At 42.2% G+C, this 20,737-nt stretch overlaps 1 protein-coding gene across 15 annotated transcripts in view; it reads left to right on the top strand.

Moving 5' to 3' along the window:
- ERC1 (ELKS/RAB6-interacting/CAST family member 1) overlaps positions 1 to 20,737 on the top strand; it is a 1,001,239-nt gene that overhangs the window by 158,560 nt on the left and 821,942 nt on the right. The gene's annotated exons all lie outside the window — the stretch shown is intronic.

The following is a 20,737-nucleotide window of genomic DNA, read 5'->3' as shown; positions in this document are numbered from 1 at the left end:
AAGTGTAAGATGTTGCATATAGGGAAAAATAACCCTTGCTGTAGTTACATGATGTTAGGTTCCATATTAAGAGCTACCACCCAGGAAAAAGATCTAGGCATCATAGTGGATAATACTTTGAAATTGTCAGCTCAGTGTGCTGCAGCAGTCAAAAAAGCAAACAGAATTTTAGGAATTATTAGGAAGGGAACGGTTAATAAAACGGAAAATGTCATAATGCCTTTGTATTGCTCCATGGTGAGACCGCACCTTGAATACTGTGTACAATTCTGGTCGCTGCATCTCAAAAAAGATATAGTTGCGATGGAGAAGGGCAACCAAAATGATAAAGGGGCTGGAACAGCTCCCCTATCAGGAAAAGCTGAAGAGGTTAGGGCTGTTCAGCTTGGAGAAGAGACGGCAGAGGGGGGGGGGGGATATGATAGAGGTCTTTAAGATCATGAGAGGTCTTGAACGAGTAGATGTGAAGCGGTTATTTACACTTTCAGATAATAGAAGGACATGGGGACATTCCATGAAGTTAGTAAATAGCACATTTAAGACTAATCTGAGAAAATTCTTTTTCACTCAACGCACAATTAAGTACTGGAATTTGTTGCCAGAGGATGTGGTTAGTGCAGTTAGTGAAGCTGGGTTCAAAAAAGGTTTGGATATGTTCTTGGAAGTGAAGTACATTAACTGCTATTAATCAAGTTTACTTAGGGAATGGACTCTATTAATTGCATCAGTAGCATGGGATCTTCTTGGTGTTTGGGTACTTGCCAGGTTTTTGTGGCCTGGTTTGGTCTCTGTTGGAAACAGGATGTTGGGTTTGATGGACCCTTGGTCTGACCCAGCATGGCAATTTCTTTTGTTCTTATGTTCTTAATAATAAAATAGATAGGCAGGCTAAAAGGGTTTAATTTTCAGAGGATAAGCTTCAAAACTTTTTATATGGCTAAATACCTGTTTAATCATGTAAAAAGCCCTTTTAAAAATTACTATTCCATACCACTTAGGGTAAAAGTACCTGCATTGTGAACAGCATACATACTTTTACCTGCAGGGCAAAAATGGAACAGGGTTTGTTGAGAGAGGGAATGTGTATACAGAGATTTAATTTTGAAATGTTCGTGAATGCTTTCATGTATGTACCTCTTATCTGCTTTGAAGTAGGTGCAAAGGATGCAGGAACAAAACTACTGGCTTTTCCCCCACTGACCTGAATTTTCAAAAGGAAACTCCTCAGGCAGTGTCTGCAGGTACCAGTGCTGTCAGGTCATGCCAAATTGCTAACCTAGAACATTTTTTTGAACGTGCTTCCTTTTCCCTATTGCAGCTGGATTGGAAGATGTAATGCCCTTAACCTTAAATTGTGAGGGCAGTTTATAAATAGCTATGGAAATTGCCAGTCCAATGTATTCAGTTTCATTCAAAGTTTGATACATTATGAATGATTCTGGAGTGAATAGCATTATTTCTCCTAGGACAAGCAGGATGGTAGTCCTCACACATGGATGATAGCATCAGATGGAGCACAGCACAGAAAACTTGTGTCAAATTTTTTAGAACTTTGACTAGGCAAACTGAGCATGCCCAGTTTTTTCGAGTTTTTCACGTTTTTCTTCGACATGGGTCCGTCTCCGGTTCCTTCTAGCCTCTTAGTCCAGTTTTTCAATGGCTCGGTAAGTTTCTTTTAGTCTCTGTTCCCCCCCCCCCCATAGTGGCAGTGCCTCAGTGCCCACTGGCATCTGTTGCCCGCCGTCCTCGCCTGTTGTTTTTTCCCCTCTGTTCGTATCGACATTGCCTTGTCTGGTTTCAGTTGATGCCTTCAATGCTTGAGGACCATATCAATTAGGACCCGCACGATGTGTCTATCCTCTGCCTGGGAGCATCGCATGACGTCCGGGGTTGTTGCTTGTGCAACCAAAGAGGCAATGCGTTTGACTCAACAAGTTGGAGAAGCTCTTCAGGTTGAGGAAGTTCGAGCCATCTGCATAGGTGGCATCGATACCGAAGGACCCTGGAGCTGCACCAATGGACACCAAGCCCTCGACATCAGGGTCGTCTGTCCCATCGATGCCGCCGGTGGATAGGGGCGACAGGGACCAGCTCATGTCGGTCTCTTCCAGGTCGAGGACATCGGGTTCATAGTCATAGACGTTGGCACCGGGGGAAAGATCGGGCCGAGCACAGAGGGAAGCTTAGGAAGCATCAGCACTGGTCACCTTTGATAGATGGTGCTGGACTTGGGTCAGCACCAGCACAAGCCGTGATGCCCCCGAATCGACCCCACAGTGAGGAGTACCAATCCTCCATCAATGCCTGGGTCTACGATGGTCTTCACCGATCCTGGTGTTGGTCAATGATCCACCTCTGGGTCCAATGAAGATTTGGCTACCCCTCCTGCCTCCCAGTTAGTTTTGGCATCTGCAGTTTTTGAGGATGAATTGAAGCATAGAGTCCAGCTGGCGCTCGAGTGGCCATCGAGCTGGTAGCACAGACCGTGCCACTACCTGTGCTTTCCTTGCTGGAACGGCTCAAAATGCTTATCAGTGTGTTACTGAACTAGTTGGAGCTGGTTCCTGGGAGGCCATCGATGCCCAGCGGGGCACTGATGCTTTCCCTGACCTATCTGGTGCTTGTTGCCAGTTCCGAGGAGGATGAAGCCCTATTGAGGTTGGCAGGGGCACAGAGGCCTGCCACCCCCCCCCCTCCCTTCCAGCTTTGCTGGACCGGCGCCGGTGCCTATGCCTTTGGATGAAGGCCGAGCACATAGGGCCCCATGTCCTGTAGATTACAGTGAGGACGAGGCCCTGTATGACTCCTAGGAGTATAACTCTGTGGAAGCCTCCTCTGAGGACTTGGAGGGTCTCCCCTCAGAACGATCTCCTCCAGAGGAATGAAGGAAGTCTCCACCGGAGGACCTGACCTTCACAGGTTTTGTGCGAGGAATGGCTGAGTCCATCCCTTTTCAGTTAATGACGGAGGAGGATGCCAGGCACTAAATGCTGGAAATCCTCCAGTTTGTGGAGGCTCCTAAAGAGATTGTGATGGTTCTGGTACACGAGATCTTTATGGAGTTGCTGCTGAGGATCTGGTGGCACCCTCACACAGTACCTCCCATAAACAGGAAGACAGATGGGGGTTAACCTCATCAACAGGCTACCGGATTCAAAAAGTGTCAGCTGGCACACCAGTCGATGGTGGTTGAATCTGCTTTCAAGAGGGCCAAACACTCTCGGGCCATGCCTTGGCACCCTTAGAGAAGGATCATAGAGCGATGGATGCTGTTGGGAAGAAAGTGTTCCAGGGGCCCATGCTTATTGCCGCATCGCCTCCTACCAGCTCTATATGAGCCAATACTTGCGCAACCTCTGGAAACAGGTGCAGGAGGTGGCTGAGCAGCTGCCTCAACAGCAGCAACACACTTTCTTCTTGCTGGTGTGTTAAGGCCTGGAGTGTGGAAAGCATGAGGCTCGGTCAGCCTACGATGTTCTTGAAATGGCAACAAGAGTCCCTGCAGCGGGAATCGGCGCCCACAGAATGGCATGGCTATGGGCCTCGGATCTTCGATTGGAGGTACAGGAAAGACTCACTGACCTGCTGTGCATAGAAGAGAATCTCTTTGGAGATAAGAGGAGGGATGCAGTGGCTCAGTTGTGGGATCAACATGAGACACTCCAGCATCTGTCCGCCAGCACTTCAGACCCGCCCTCATAAGTCAGGTGGTCGATGAGGCAGGGTCAGCGGAGGTCTTTCTACCGCCAGAAATACTATCCTCCAGCCCCTTACTCCTGTTCGCAGAGGGGAGCTCTTGCCACCATCCCAGGCAGCAACGAGCTGCCAAGTCCCAGCTGGTGCCCCAGCCGAACCTTGGAACAGGGTTTTGATTGGATTGTAGGGAGCATGAATCAGCAGCCTGTACTTGGGGGCAGGCTATGGTTCTTCACAAATCAGTGGCCAATATAACCTTTGACCAGTAGCTTCTATCCATTGTCCGTCAGGGGTACCAACTGGGCGACCTGCCAAATTCTCCTTCGTGCCCATTTTGGAGTCCAATAGTGTATCAGGAGGTACTGTTAAGGGCGCTCTCTGCCCTCTTAATAGCCAGAGCGGTCTAACCTGTCCCACCAAGGCAAAGAGGGCAGGGACTCTACTCCCGGTACTCTAACTCCCAGGTACTTTCTGATTCCAAAGAGAACAGGGGGACTCAGTCCCATCCTAGACCCGAGGGCCTTGAACAAGTTTCTCAGAAAAGTTCAAAATGGTTTCCCTGGGCACCCTGATTCCTCTCCTGCAAAAAGGGGACTGGCTTTGCTCCCTCAATTTAAAGGACATGTATACTCACATCGAGATCTTCCCAAGTCACAGGAAGTATCTCAGATTTGTGGTGGGGAAACAGCACTTCCTGTACAGAGTGTTGCTGTTCGGGCTAGTGTTGGCCCCATGTGTCTTTACAAAATGCCTGACCATTGTGGGGGTACACTTCCGCAGGCTGGGAGTGCATGTTTTCCCTTACTTGGATGACTGGCTGGTCAAGAGCGCTTCTCAGGGGCAGATCGGTCCATGCACTTGACCATCTGGGTGTTGGAGTCACTAGGGCTTGTCATCAACTAGCCAAAGTCCCATCTCAGCCCATCACCTAAGTTAAATGTCATAGGAGCCCTGCTAGACATGGCTCAGGCAAAAGCCTTCCTACTGCACTCCAGGGCAGTCCACCTTGGGGTAGGGAGCTCATGTAGAGGGGTTCTGCACCAGGGCCCAAGTGTCTACTCAGGAGAAGCACAGTGTCAGATAAACTTATTGGAGCTTCGAGCGAACAAGTATGCTCTGTGGGCTTTCAGAGATCAGCTATCCAACAAAATTGTTCAGATCCAAACAGATAACCAAGTAACAATGTGGTATGTCAACAAGCAGGGAGGCACAAAATTGTACCTCTTGTGTCAGGAAGCGGTCCAGATCTGGACCTGTGCCCTATCCCATGGGATTATATTCAGGGCCATGTATCTGGTCAGAATGGAGAACGTGATAGCAGACAGATCGACTTGGGCCTTCAGACTCCAAGAGTGGTTGCTGGACCAGGGGGTGGTAAAGTGGATTTTTTCGCCTTTGGGGAAACCCAGATGTATTCTTGTTTGCATCCCCCTGCAACAAAAGGTGACACAGTTCTGCGCTCTGTACAGGTCAGATGACAAGCCAGCCAAGGATGCCTTTGCTCGTCATTGGGGCAAAGGTCTTCTGTACGTGTATTCTCTTATTCTTCTGGTGATGAAGAGTCTTCTGAAACTTAGAGAAGACCGAGGGACTACGATCCTCATAGCCCCTCATTGGCTGAGACAGATCTGGTTTCCACTCCTTTGGGAGTTGTCTGTCCAGAGATCGAGACTTCCCCAGATCTCATCACGCAAGATCAGGGCAGGCTGCGGTATCCAACCTCCAGGCCTTGTCGCTCACAGCCTGGATGTTGAGAGGCTGATTCTGCAGCTGCTTGATCTTTCAGAAGATGTGTCTTGGGTCCTAGTGGCTTCTACAAAGCCTTCCACTAGAAGGACCTATGGACTGAAGTTGAGGAAGTTTTTCTTCTGGTGTGAGCAGAAGGCCCTAAATCCGTTCTCCTGCCCCACACAAAATCTTCTTGATTTCCTTCTACACTTATCGGAGGCTGGCTTGAAAACTAACTCAGTTAGGGGTCTATCTGAGTGCAGTTGGCATATACCACCATGGTGTAGATGGTACGCCAATCTCTGTACAGTCTATAGTTGTACGCTTCATGTGGGGCCTGCTTCAATTGAATCCTCCCCTAAGGCCTCACAATGGGTCTTGGGACCTCAGTGTGGTGCTAGCTCAGCTGATGAAAGCTCCCTTTAAGCCGCTATGTTCCTGTGACCTGAAGAACCTGACCTGGAAGATAATATTTTTGGTGGTAGTCACTTCAGCATGCAGGATCAGCGAGCTCCAGGCCTTAGTGACTTATCAACCTTATACCAAGTTTTATCATGACAGAGTGGTCTTGCATTCACACCCTAAGTTCCTGCCTAAGGTGTTGATGGATTTCCATCTTAACCAGTCAGTCATCCTGCCAACATTCTTTGCCAGGCCCCATTTGCACCAAGGCAAATGAGCACTGCACAGTTTGGATTGCAAGAGAGCATTAGTCTTCTTTCTGGAGCAGACAGAAGCCCATAGACAGTCCACCCAACTTTTCATTTCTTATGACAGGAAGAGACTGGGAGTAGCTGTTGCCAAACAGATACTCTCCAATTGGCAAGCAGACTGTAACTCCTTCTGTTATGCCCAGACGGAACTGCATCTTGGAGGTCATGTCAAGGTTCATTATGTAAGAGCCATAGCAACATCGGTCGCCCACTTGCGAGCAGTTCCAATGGAGGAGGCCTGCAGGGCTGTGACGTGGAGTTCTTGCCCCACATTTGCTTCTCACTACTGTCTGGATAGGGATGACTGACATGACAGTAGGTTCAGCCAGTTTGTCATTCAGTAGAACCCAACGCTCCCTGCCTAGGGCCCATTGTTTGGGTTCAGGCTGTCTCCCTCTTTGTTACCAGCAGCACTGTGGTGGTTGTGCCTGTCCGGAGATCGAGGCTTCCCCAGATCTCATCACGCAAGGTTGATGCCTTTGATCGCCTTTTGTGTTGGGGAACAGCCTGTAGCTAGGAATTCATCCATGTGTGAGGAATGCCATCCTGCTTGTCTTTGGAGAAAACAGAGTTGCTTACCTGTAACAGGTGTTCTCCGAGGACAGCAGGATGTTAGTCCTCCCGAAACTCGCCTGCCACTCCGCAGTCGGGTTTCTCCTATTTTTTTGTTTTAATTTTTTCGTAATTCTATGTTACGAGACTGGTATAGGGCATGCTCAGTGTGCCTGGTCACAGTTCTAGAAACTTTGACATAAGTTTTCTGTGCTGGGCTTAAACTGATAATGTCACCTATGTGCGAGGATTAACATCCTGCTGTCCTAGGAGAACATCTGTTAAAGGTAAGCAACTCTGCTTTCTTTCGTTATGGCGTACAAAAATTAAAAGGAAGTGTGTGGGGATCCGTGAAACTGTTTTGAAGCTGAAAAAGGGGTCCATGTTCCCTGAAAGATTGGGACCCCCTGCTGTTAAGAATACTAAACATGTATGTAGCCAATCCCTTGAAGACAAATCATTTTTCTTTTCCTCTTTATTTCACAGCTTGTTTGCATTTCCATCAGAACATGGTAATAAGGTAGCTATTTTGGCTCCGAAGTTTTATTTTTGAATTTGAAGGCATTCTATACCTAGGCACAGTTAGGAAATTCTATTTTAAATTTCAAAATGGTAATTTGCTCCAGGGAACAGATTTATCTCATAGCGTAGAACATTTTGTTTTTTCTCAGTTTTCTTATAAACAAATGATAGTCATTGATTAACTGATACATTTTACTATTACTTGGGATTAGGCATTGGTGATGTAATTTTGTGGCTGCTTTTAGGATAGAATAAGATTTTAGAACTGCACAGGTTAAAAAAAAAAAAAAAAAAGTATAATTAAAGAAAAGGTTATGATGATTAACCTTTAGATAAATGATATTGTAATTGCTACAAAGTATTTTGAGGTATATGGCAGGCAAAAAGAACAGGATCATGGCTCTCTCTCCTGCAAAGGAAATTGTCAACTCTCATTTGAAAAATCTCCGTCTTTGGGCTAAGGTCTGAGCCATGAGCCGAGGACTGTCCCTTCTTTGTGTCTGGGCTGCAATTGAGAACCTTGTATGATATGAGTTAGGGGCCTTAGTTTTCAGTTCTTGGTTTATTTTTCTTGTGAATTTCAATGTCATAACAAAAACAATCAGTGGAAAAACGACTTTTCAAATGTTATAACAGTCATTGTGCCACTTTTTTTTTTTTGTTATAACATTGAAATTCCCTGGAAAAATAAAATTAAAATGAAAACAAAGGTCCCTAGATATGGGGCTTAACACTTTGCTGCACAATCCCATTAAGGACATGATTATATTATGACTATGACCAAAGCAGGAGGATTAAATCTGTTATAAAGAATTAAAAATGAAACATTTTACTTTATTGTGATCACAATAGGAAACTTTCAGTCGCTGTTAGATAGCTGTGAATTTGGAACATTTTGAGTGTTATGGTGCTTCCTCTGATTTTGTTCTAAGTTTGATGTTGGTCACACATAGGAAGAAGCTGGGAACCACTATCTTTTCTAGCTGTGTAGGGAGGATAAAATTTCTGTGGATGAAAACCATATGGAATGAGACTTGAGGACCTAAATATGTTTACCATAGGGGAGAGAAGAAATAGGGCCACATGATAAAAACCTTTTAAATAGGTATGTGCCAAAGGTTAGGCACCCTGGTCAAATTGTATATTTCAATTAATCTCTAAGGGGATCATTTTTTAAAGCTAGTGCGCGTGAAAAGTCTCTTTTCGTGTGCGATAGCTAAAAAGGGGTGGAGTCGGGGCGGCGTCTGCCTCAGAAGAGGAGGAGTCGGGGCGGACGCCGCGAAGACAACGTGGACGGCGAAAAGGTAAGGAGCCTTTTTGCTGCCCATTTCGCGCCCAATAGCACCACCTTGTATGATGGCGCTATTGGGTGCAAAAGCCGGCAGCGATCACACCGCAGAGGTGCGGTTGCTGCCGGCTTTCACAGGCCCGCCCCCTGCTTCGCCCCCCCCCCTGCACCGTGCGATTCACGATGCAGCGGTGTTTTAGAAAATATAGGCTTAAGTGAACAGAAGTTTATACAACCTGTACATCGTACAAAATTAAATTTAATAATGCATTCTTTGCACCCTTGCAGACTTGGCGGGTTTTTTTTTTTGTTAGTTCTAGTTTTTGAGTTGTGAAATTTGTAGTAAGTGCTTTCTGAAATTCTTTCATGGCTATAAGTGGGTTTCCCCGATGCAGCCTCTGGTTTTAGGAAAAACATAAGCCCATGTCGGGTAGCTTGAACATATGCTCTTGGATGCTAATATCCTGGGCTGTATGATTGAGGTCGCGTGGGTTATTGCATAGCAGTTTTTGTGCCATTGATTATCTACTCACTCAAAAGATAGGCGAAGATGATGGGAATGTTAATGGAAGGTGTTTTTCTGCAGTGATACCATTTGATGTGAACAGAAGAGCAAATTTGTATTAGTGGGATTTTTTTCTGCAAGGTGTGGCGTATTGTGTCATACGTTTATGAATGAGGATTTTAATTGAAAGGTGGCAGGGTGTATTTTGTTTTTTGTGATACAATATTGTATGTTTTAATTTATTTGTGTAAATGGTGTATAAATGTTTTGTTATATACTGTGAATGTATTTTGAAAATTGAATTGCATGAAATTTGTTTATTATTGTATTACTATTTAAACAGAAAATAAAGCAAATAAGGCATGTGCAAAAGTTTGGACACTCTTCCAGTTGAGTCATTACTACTATTTTTTTAAAGCTGTTATTAAGGCCTAAACTTTGACTCCTTAAGCCTTATGTTAGTCAGATGAAGATAGTTCCACATTTTAACAAAAACTGTTCTGTTTTCAACAACTATAGGCTCCTCTAAACAGAGCATTTGAAAATAATTGTCTCTTACAATGCAGGGGAAGGCTATAAAAGACTCTCTAAAAGCTTCCAGCTACCAGTTACAACTGTCAGAAATATTAAGAAATTGAAGTTACATGGAATTGTTGAGGTTAGGACAAAATCTGGAAGGCCACAAAAAATGTCTTGATAGAACTGCCTGAAAACTAGTCAGATCTGCAAAACAGAGCATATAGATGACTGCAAATGGCCTGCTGAAATGTTTAGCTGACACTGGAGTAGTTGTACAAGTTCACAGTACGGGATTGCTTACACAACAATGATCTGTATAGGGGAGTTGTCAGAAGGAAACTTTTTCTATGACCAAAAGTCATCTAAAGAATGCAAGACAAAACCTTGATAAGCCAGAATCTTTTTTTTTGGAACAAAGTGCTCTGGACTGATGAAACTAATAATGAACTATCTTGCCACAATCACATAAGAAAAAAGGATGAAACTTTTGAAAGGGCACATTGCCAACTGCTAAGTGCAGAGGTGGATCTATTATATTTTGGGTTGTGTGGCAGTCAGTGGCATAGGAAATACCTTGAGGATGGAAGGAAGAATGGATTCAACTAATTATCAACATTTCCTAGAAACTAATGCCCCTCAGTCAGTGAAGAATTTGAAGCTGAATAGATGTAGGATATTTCAACAAGACAACCATTCAAAACATATCTCAAAATAAACTGATGTATTTAAAGGAAAGATGAAAGTTTGGAAATAGCCTTTACCATCCCCCAGATTTGAATATTATTGAAAATCTATGGAGAGGTCTCAGACCAGCAATGTATGCAAGTAGACCTATGAATATTTCTGAGCTAGAAGAATTCTGCAAAGAGGAGTGGGAAAACCCTTGGCGGGTTACAGAAAATGTTTAACAGCTGTTATTTCTTGCAAAGGAAGGGCTACAAAGTACTGACTGAAAGGGTGTACAAACTTTTTTCCCCTCATGCCATATTCACTGTTTTCTTATTTTGAATCTGTAGTAATCTGCAAATAGTAATTATGAATTACTATGTGCAAAAAGATGTCTTGTTTAATTGTATCATGTAAAGGATGTCAGCTTCTGTTCACTTAGAGGTTCATTGAAATTTACAATTTTATTGGAATGCATCAACTTTTGCATGCAGCTCTACCTGAAAGATGTCATTGAATGAGAAGTAAACCCTTTTTCATAGAAAAGGAAGTTATAGAACTAGGGTTCATGATATGAACCTCCAAGGGATCCAACTAAGGAAGATCAGGAAATCTTTTTTCAGAGAAAGTAGTAGATGCCTAGAATTCTCTACTGGAGTAGGTGGTAGAGACAAAAACGGTAATGGAATTCAAATGACGCACAGGGTAAACAGAGGATACCTTGTGAGAAGAGGATGGTAGTGAACTACTAGGGTAGCCTTTATGGAATGGCGATTACAGACCAAAACAAGTGGTTTGATTGCTTTGTGCTTTCAAGAAGACATGGGGTAGCCTACACAGTGTTGGTTACAACTCTAAACAGCAGTGATACAGCAGCATGAGCTTCCAACAGGGCTAGGGATGATCTTTGAGGGACTGTGGTTAAGATTAGGACTTCTGAGTATGGGGAGGTTGGAAACTTTTTTTATTTTTATTTTTTTTATTGCAGCCTCACTAACCTTAGTGGCTGTGGGGTTTATTACATAGTTTAATACTGTGTAATAAACACAGAAAGGATTCTGGGTGTTGGTCTTGTGGGAGTCAGGGTTAGGGATAGCAAGACTTAGGGTGGCCTGCTAGCTGAAGTGGTGGTGGTGAATGTGGCCATCATTGGCAGATTTTGGGCATGTTTGGGATGGAAATAGAAGGTAATGGTAGGGAAGAGGGGTGAGGAAAGTTCAGAGGTTGGGAAGAAGACATTGGGGGGGGAATTGGTATACGGTTGCATTTGGGAGTTTGTATGCCCATATACCCAAAATAGATCAATCTCAACTGAATGAACTAGATGCATCATTTTGATCTTTATCTGCTGTCATTTACTATGCTACTATTATTGTGACTGTGATTTAGAACTAAAAGAAGAGGGACTATACAAAATTGGCCAACTGATGATGCTCTCTAACAGGATGATGAATCATGGGCAGAGATGGTTTAGATAAGCACCAGAAAGCTAATGAATCCAGTTGTGAGCCTGCTGACAGATTGTGTCAGAAAATACTTGTAGGATAAAATACTTGGAAAAAAAAAGTATAAAAATGTTATAGAATATGTCGGGGTGATAAAATTGATGAGTTTGGCTGGAGCTGAGTGCTCCACTCCAAGATGAGTATAAAAGCATTTGGAGCTATTTATTTATCAGTATGCTAAGGAATAACTTCTGCTGCATACTCTTACTTCATCAATTTTTAATGTAATTGTGGTTTATGATAGTTCCTGATTGATTTTTTCACTTACATACATGATAGACGATTGAAAGGGTTGTAGACTCAGAACTAACATAAGGAAATATTTCTTGCAAGAGAAAGTGGTGGATACATGAAACAACTGTCTGATGAGAGTAGTGGAGGCCAAAACTATAACAGAAATCAAGAACGCTTGGGATAAAAGCATAGAGGATCCTTCAGTTTGAGGGCAAAACCTGAGATTGGGTAGGCTGTATGGTATTGTATTAAGAATGGACAGACTAGATGAGGTTTTTTTGGCCTTATCTGCTGTTATTTTTTTAAACTTTTTCTTGAGAGCAATTAAAAAAACAAAACAAAAAAAGAAAACCAGCCTTGCACACACTTGTTCCTTGAGCACACAAAGTAAATGAAAAGAACATTCCTGAGATTAATTTCTCCCCTCTGAATCACCATAACTTTACAGACATCGTTCTTTTCAAATAATCTTCAGCAATCCCCCTCCTCTTGAACCACTCCTGCCCATCCCACCACTCGCCCTCATCTCTGAATAACAATAATAAGAAATAAGTCGCACAGAGATTTCATGACATTTATTTAAGAATCAAGTTATGGGAGTTTGAATATATCCCGCCCAGATAGCAAGGAATTTTTTGTAAAACAAAATATAGTTCTGGAAGCCAAATTATTTGTGTATCGCATTGTGTAATAACTTAAGTTAGTATCAGAAGGAAGGTGGAGATTCTTCTTGCCAGATTGATATGGACTTATTATCCAGAAGAAAAGCCTTTCTAGCTAAAAGTTTATCTCCTTTGCCCCTGGCAGATGAGGAGGGGACATTATCAAAGAGTGAATCCTCAGCTGTACATTGTACACACTGACCTAGGATCTCACTAACATAGCTAGTTACCCTGCATCAAAGGTCTAAATCTTAGGACAAGACCAAAAGTCGTGCATCAAGGATCCAGGGCTTTCATGGCATTTCCCACATATTTCAATCTGTGATAATTGAGCTTGAAATGTCCACATTTATTGGAAGTAAGCTATGCAAAGACATTTATATTGTAACTCTGAGCCATATTTCCTGTTAACTTTTAGTCTCCTGAAGCAACATAGCAATGGATCAAGTGCTAGTGGAAAGTCTTATCTTCAAAAGCCACCTGACCTATAGCGCATCACACAAATGTTCTTTGTCTAGATTTTGTAGAGCCTTTTGTAGTTTTGAAAATGCAAACCTTTCAACTTGTTCAGTTTGAAAAAATTTGTCCAAGTGAGCTATCAAGTTAGAGGAAAGACCTTCTGTATTTACAGATTGCATATAGTGTCGAATTTGTAGATATGACAATAGGTCTTTTTCCTCCAACCCACAGTGTTCTTTAAGTTGCTGAAACTTTCATGCTATCATCAGGCAAAAAAGATCTGAGTTCCCTTGTATAAGTATTAATGAGGATATTTCATATGAACAGTTATGCCATTTCAGCAATATATATTATCGGAGTTATTAGAACAGTGGAGCGGTTAAAGCATTATCCATATTCAAATTATTATAAGAAGATGTATTATGTATCCAATCTGGAGAATCCACAGTAAACTAGCCATATCATATAATTCCATATCAGGAAGGCCCAAACCCTCTCACATCCAATCCCCATCTCAAAAAAAAACAATCCTAGGTTTATGGCCTTTCCATAAAGAGTACAGTTTGTCCACTTCGTCTATGTCTTTCTTTAGTATCCAAATAGGTGGATTTTAAATAACCTACAACCATTTAGGGAACATCATCATTTTGTACAAATTAATTCTCCCACCCAAGGAAAGTGACAGAGTAAAATGTAATTTAACTTTAGTGATCTCTAAAAGATGTTGGATATTCATTTTATATAACAGCTGCAAGTCACTTGCAATCCAAAGTCCTAGATATTGAATAGCTCCATTAGCCAATTTTAATGGAAAGTCCTCCCTGCACCACAGTAATATAGTAAATGTTGGCAGAAAAACCCAAGTGGTCCATCCAGTCTGCCCAGCAAGCTTTTTTTTTTTTCCATTTGTTCTTAGGGTAATTGTTGCTCTGTGCAGGTTACGCTAGTTAACATGGGTTACTTTTTTCTTCATTTCCATAATTTATCCACTAGGAATCTTCTGGGCTTGTCCCATGCCTTTTTGAATTTCCTTGTTTTCCCTATTTCTACTGGGACGGCATTCCATGCATCCACTACTTTTTCTGTTAAAAAAAACCAAAAACTTCCTGACAATCTTGACTCAACACCCTTGGAGTTTCATATTATGACCCCTTGTTCTACAGTTATCTTTCCATCGAAAAAGGTTTGATTCCTGTGCATTATTAATACCTTTCCGGTATTTAAAAGTCTGTATTAGGTCGTTCAGTCTCATCTTATCTTTTTTGATGCAGACCTTTTTTGATGCAGACCTCACATTGTTTTTTGATGCAGACCTCACATTGTTTTTTCTGATACAGTTTCCTTTTTCCTGCTGGTTATGCCTCTTTCTATGCTTTGGACATGGGAAAAGCTGTTTCTTCTAACTTATTCTTGTTCTGTTTAAATCCTGAAAATTCCCCAAATTAGTCAAACGTTTCCATGAACATTTTAAATGAGGTTCATGGGCTTGCCAAAAATCCTAATAAATCATCAGTGAATGCTGCAGTTTAAAGGTTAAGATCTCAATTGCACACCCTCGATACACTTTTCTAACAGTATAGATTGTAAGAGGGGTTCCAGCTTTATCAGGAACAGCTGAGATAAAAGGCACCTTTGTCATGTGCCTCTAGCAATGTTAAACAATTAGGCGGTTATGCAATTTGCAGAGACCATTGCCTGAGGATCAGAGTAAAGTAGTCTAATTGCTTTGAAAAAGTTCCCTTCTAAACTCATATATTCTAAAAGGTAAAGCAGCTGAAGGCAACAATCCAGCCGCAAGAGGGGGGCCTTCTAGACATCTGCATTGAGTGTCACATGTATGATTTTTTACTAGCCAGTGAGAGGTTGTGTGTGTGCACCCAGTGCTCTGAGGACGAGTCTGATTTCTGGAGGCTAGAGTGGAAGACCTGGAGAAGCTGAGGCAAACAGCTTCAGGGGCATAGTAGCCAAGTCCCAACTCTAGTGCTGCTTTGGGGGAGGAAGGTCTCCTGGTTGGAGAGCATCATCCTAGTGCAGCAGGAAGTGATCTTGTAGCAAGGACCTGCTCTCACACAGAGGATATCTCCCCCAGGGCTACTACCCAGAAGGGAAGGGTTAGGTTGGCCTTCATAGTTGGCGATTCAGTTGTTAGGGATGTAGATATCTGGGTGGCTGGTGGATGTGAGGATCGCCTGGTAATGTACCTGCCAGATGCGAAGGTGGTGGACCTCGCGCATCACCTACATAAGATTTTAGACAGTGCTAGGGAGGAGCCAGCTGTCATGGTACACGTAGGCACCAGTCACCTTCAAAAATGTGGGAGGGAGATTCTGGAAGTCAAATTTAGGATTTTAGGTAGAAAGCTGAAATCCAGAACCTCCAGGGTACCATTCTCTGAAATGCTTTCTGTTCCACATGCAGCCCCCCCAGAGGCAGGCAGAGCTCCAGAGTCTAAATGCGTGGATGAGACAATAGTGCAAGGAAGTGGGGAACCTTTTGGGGAAGGAAGGAGTCTTTTCTGAAGGGATGGGTTGAACCAGGCTGCTGGTGCTAACCTTTAAAAAGGTGTTAGAGCAAAGGGGAAAGCAGACAGTTGCTCAGTAGTGTATGGTTCAGAGAGAAGTATCTTTGAAAGATACTAACAAAATAGGAGAGTTAGGGCATCCCAGCAGAGAGGTTCCAATAAAAGCAAAAGTAGTCTATGTGCCTATAAGTAAAGAATCACCTGAGCTAAAAGATTCCAAATTATCCCAATCAACTGAAAAGCAGATTGTTAATACAAACAAAAAACACACTTTGAAATGTCTGTATGCCAACACCAGAAGTCTAAGAAGTAAGATGGGAGAGTTGGTGTGTAAGTAGTGAATGATGAGAGAGTCTTAATTGGCATCTTATTTATTTATTTATTTTTAATTTTTATATACCGATGTTCCTGTAAAGAATACATATCGCACCGGTTTACAAGGAACTGAACAGTCGCCTCCAGGGCGGAAATACATTAAAACAGTCGCCTCAAGGCAGAATACATTAACACAAGTATACAGGAAAACTATTAAAAGAGAACTTTCATAAACTCAATTAAATGTAACTGTGAACCATAAATCAGGAACATATGTACAGAGGTAGGTATGTATCTTAGAGACATAGTGGAAGGAGGATAACCAGTGGGATAGTGCTATATCAGGGGACACATTATATCACAATGATAGGGAGGAGCAACTTTGTGGGGGCATGGTGCTTTATGTCCAGGATGGCATGGAGTCCAACAGGATAAAGACCCTGCAAGAGACTAAATGTACAATAGAATCTTTATGGGTGGAAATTCCATGTGTGTTGGCGAAGAGTATATCGATAGGAGTATACTACCATCCACCTGGCCAAAATAAGACTGACAATGAAATAAGAGAAATTAAGGTGGCTAACCAAATTGGTAGTGCAGTAATAATGGGAGATTTCAATTACCCCAATATTGACTGGGTAAATGTAATATCAGGACATTCTAGAAAGATAAAATTCTGGGATGGAGTAAATGACAGCCTTATTAAGCAATTGGTTCAGGAACCAATGAGAGAGTGAACTATTTTAGATGGCATAGAGTCCAACAGGATAAACATCCTGCATGAGACTAAATACAAAATACAAAATTGAATCTTTATGGGTAGAAATCCCTTGTGTATCAGGGAAGACTACAGTGATAGGGGTATACTACCGTCCACCTGGTCAAGATGGTGAGATGGACAGTGAAATGCTAAGAGAAATTAGGGAAGCTAACCAAATTGGTAGTGCAGTAATAATGGGAGACTTCAATTACCCCAATATAGACTGGGTAAATGTATCATCGGGTCACGCTAGAGAGATAACGTTCCTGGATGGAATAAATGATAGCTTTATGGAGCAATTGGTTCAGGAACCGACGAGAGAGGGAGCAATTTTAGATCTAATTCTCAGTGGAGCACAGGACTTGGTGAGAGAGGTAACGGTGGTGGGGCCACTTGGCAATAGTGATCATAATATGATCAAATTTGATTTAATGACTGGAAAAGGAACAGTGTGCAAATCCAAGGCTCTCGTGCTAAACTTTCAAAAGGGAAACTTTGATAAAATGAGAAAAATTGTTAGAAAAAAACTGAAAGGAGCAGCTACAAAAGTAAAAAATGTCCAAGAGGCGTGGTCATTGTTAAAAAATACCATTCTAGAAGCACAGTCCAGATGTATTCCACACATTAAGAAAGGTGGAAAGAAGGCAAAACGATTACCGGCATGGTTAAAAGGGGAGGTGAAAGAAGCTATTTTAGCCAAAAGATCTTCATTCAAAAATTGGAAGAAGGATCCAACAGAAGAAAATAGGATAAAGCATAAACATTGGCAAGTTAAATGTAAGACATTGATAAGACAGGCTAAGAGAGAATTTGAAAAGAAGTTGGCTGTAGAGGCAAAAACTCACAGTAAAAACATTTTTAAATATATCCGAAGCAGAAAGCCTGTGAGGGAGTCAGTTGGACCGTTAGATGATCGAGGGGTTAAAGGGGCACTTAGAGAAGATAAGGCCATCGCGGAAAGATTAAATGATTTCTTTGCTTCGGTGTTTACTGAAGAGGATGTTGGGGAGGTACCCGTAATGGAGAAGGTTTTCATGGGTAATGATTCAGATGGACTGAATCAAATCACGGTGAACCTAGAAGATGTGGTAGGCCTGATTGACAAACTGAAGAGTAGTAAATCACCTGGACCGGATGGTATACACCCCAGAGTTCTGAAGGAACTAAAAAATGAAATTTCAGACCTATTAGTAAAAATTTGTAACTTATCATTAAAATCATCCATTGTACCTGAAGACTGGAGGATAGCAAATGTAACCCCAATATTTAAAAAGGGCTCCAGGGGCGATCCGGGAAACTACAGACCGGTTAGCCTGACTTCAGTGCCAGGAAAAATAGTGGAAAGTGTTCTAAACATCAAAATCACAGAACATATAGAAAGACATGGTTTAATGGAACAAAGTCAGCATGGCTTTACCCAGGGCAAGTCTTCCCTCACAAATCTGCTTCACTTTTTTGAAGGAGTTAATAAACATGTGGATAAAGGTGAACCGGTAGATATAGTATACTTGGATTTTCAGAAGGCGTTTGACAAAGTTCCTTATGAGAGGCTTCTAGGAAAAGTAAAAAGTCATGGGATAGGTGGCGATGTCCTTTCGTGGATTGCAAACTGGCTAAAAGACAGGAAACAGAGAGTAGGATTAAATGGGCAATTTTCTCAGTGGAAGGGAGTGGACAGTGGAGTGCCTCAGGGATCTGTATTGGGACCCTTACTGTTCAATATATTTATAAATGATCTGGAAAGAAATACGACGAGTGAGATAATCAAATTTGCAGATGACACAAAATTGTGCAGAGTAGTTAAATCACAAGCAGATTGTGATAAATTGCAGGAAGACCTTGTGAGACTGGAAAATTGGGCATCCAAATGGCAGATGAAATTTAATGTGGATAAGTGCAAGGTGATGCATATAGGGAAAAATAACCCATGCTATAATTACACGATGTTGGGTTCCATATTAGGTGCTACAACCCAAGAAAGAGATCTAGGTGTCATAGTGGATAACACATTGAAATCGTCGGTTCAGTGTGCTGCGGCAGTCAAAAAAGCAAACAGAATGTTGGGAATTATTAGAAAAGGAATGATGAATAAAACGGAAAATGTCATAATGCCTCTGTATCGCTCCATGGTGAGACCGCACCTTGAATACTGTGTACAATTCTGGTCGCCGCATCTCAAAAAAGATATAATTGCGATGGAGAAGGTACAGAGAAGGGCTACCAAAATGATAAGGGGAATGGAACAACTCCCCTATGAGGAAAGACTAAAGAGGTTAGGACTTTTCAGCTTGGAGAAGAGACGACTGAGGGGGGATATGATAGAGGTGTTTAAAATCATGAGAGGTCTAGAACGGGTAGATGTGAATCGGTTATTTACTCTTTCGGATAGTAGAAGGACTAGGGGACACTCCATGAAGTTAGCATGGGGCACATTTAAAACTAATCGGAGAAAGTTCTTTTTTACTCAACGCACAATTAAACTCTGGAATTTGTTGCCAGAGAATGTGGTTCGTGCAGTTAGTATAGCTGTGTTTAAAAAAGGATTGGATAAGTTCTTGGAGGAGAAGTCCATTACCTGCTATTAAGTTCACTTAGAGAATAGCCACTGCCATTAGCAATGGTTACATGGAATAGACTTAGTTTTTGGGTACTTGCCAGGTTCTTATGGCCTGGATTGGCCACTGTTGGAAACAGGATGCTGGGCTTGATGGACCCTTGGTCTGACCCAGTATGGCATTTTCTTATGTTCTTATAATTCTTAATGGAGCAAAGGATTTGGTGAGGGAGGTTTGGGGCCGCTTGGCAATAGTGATCATAACATGATCAAATGTAAATTCATGACTAGAAGGGAGACAATAAGTAAATCCATGGCTCTAGCACTAAACTTTCATAAGGGAAACTTTGATAAAATGAGAAAAACAGTTAGAAAAAAACTGAAAGGTACAGCTACAAAGGTGTTAAGAGTGTGCAACAGGTGTGGATATTGAACAAAAACAAAACATCTGAGCTCAGTCCACATGTATTCCACGCATTAAGAAAGGTGCAAGGAAGGCCAAACAATTGCTGGTATGCTTAAAAGGTGATGTGAAATAGACTATTTTAGCCAAAAGATCTTACTTCAAATATTGGAAGAAGGATCCATCTGAAGAAAAAAAAAAAAAATCACAAGCAAGTTAAATGTAAGAAATTGCTAAGACAGGCTAAGAGAGAATTTGAAAAGAAGTTGACCATAGAGGCAAAAACTCATAATAAAAACTTTTTAAAATATATCCAAAGGAAGAAGCCTGTGAGGGAATCAGTTGGACCATTAGATGAGCTAGGGGTTAAAGGGGCATTTATGAAAGAAAATCCATCGCGGAAAGACTAAATGAATTCTTTGCTTTGGTGTTTACTAATGAAGATGTTGAGAAGATACCCTTGGAAACCGTCTCCCAAATGGGTGACGATTCAGATGAACTATACCACATCATGGTGAACCTGGAAGATGTAGTAGGCCAGATTGACAAACTGAAAATCACCTGTTTTTCTCATTTTATTAAAGTTTCCCTCATGAAAGTTTAGTGCTAGAGCCATGGATTTACTTATTGTCCCCCTTCTAGTCATGAATTAACATTTGATCACCACCGCTTGTAGCCCCACATGGCTCGTGCCCCCCCTTATGGTCGGCTAGTTTGCCTAGTGCTTCCACCGGCCCTGCATACAGATTAGAGTACCACTGGTCTTTGAAACAGCTCATCTATCAGAATTGAAAAATGTGCACGCTCTCGCTCTACCGCATCCCCCCCAAAACCTTGATTTCTTGCCTGTCGAGGGTAAACTTTTATGAATTGAGATGGTGACACCCACTGATTTAATGGATACTGATGCAACACAGACCTCCCCCACCTACCAGTGTTACAGTTTATGTTCACTGTCTTTCAAATTGGACTTTTGTAAAAATACAGTGTTTGACTTTTGTTTCTATAGGGTACTGAGGAGTTTTTTTTTTTCCCTTTTGAGTGCAACATTGATCCCTCTCACGTTCCTAGATATCAGTCTCATTCCATTGGGACTCATTCCATTTTGCTGCTATTGAGAATTCACAGCAAGAAC

The sequence above is a fragment of the Rhinatrema bivittatum genome, chromosome 4 (genome assembly GCF_901001135.1).
Source record: "Rhinatrema bivittatum chromosome 4, aRhiBiv1.1, whole genome shotgun sequence".
In the NCBI taxonomy this organism is placed as follows: Eukaryota; Metazoa; Chordata; class Amphibia; order Gymnophiona; family Rhinatrematidae; genus Rhinatrema; species Rhinatrema bivittatum.
Note: the sequence above shows the minus strand (reverse complement) of the source record. Positions and strands in the feature narration are given on the sequence as shown.